Here is a 523-nt window from a genome sequence, read left to right as displayed (position 1 = left end):
TTTTTTCCTCCTTCTTTTTCCATATTGCTTCCTACGCTTCCAGGACTAAAAAGTGAAGTGTTGCATGTGAGGCTCTGCAAGTTTGTTTTTTGGGGGGGGTGGTGGGGGGGTTGGCCAAGGTCTAGTCCAGCCCTCTCTGCTGAGGAGGACGTGCTCTGAAATTCAACCAATTTCCCCAACGCTTTTGTTGCTGATGAACTGAAGCCCTATTGTTCATCCATTGCCACGGTCTTTTTCAGTTCCTACTATGCGTTGTGCGTTGCCAGAGATAATGAATTTGCACCAAAAACGTCTCACAGTCCCATTCTGACAGACGGAACAAATTAGAAATGTCCAGTCTAAAGAAGAGCAATGGCTACCTTTTCCTAGAGAAGAAGGAAAGTGCACGTTTCTTTGGAAACTTAAAAATAAATAAGTAAGAATAATATTGCAGCCAAAGATCAAGTTTTATAAGGTGTTTTCCTCCAGATAACTTCTGAAGAACAGTTTCTTCCCAGTCTTGCTTTCGTGGGAGGCACTTCCA

This window comes from Calidris pugnax, unplaced genomic scaffold (assembly GCF_001431845.1).
Source record: "Calidris pugnax isolate Ruff unplaced genomic scaffold, ASM143184v1 scaffold40, whole genome shotgun sequence".
In the NCBI taxonomy this organism is placed as follows: domain Eukaryota; kingdom Metazoa; phylum Chordata; class Aves; order Charadriiformes; family Scolopacidae; genus Calidris; species Calidris pugnax.
Note: the sequence above shows the minus strand (reverse complement) of the source record.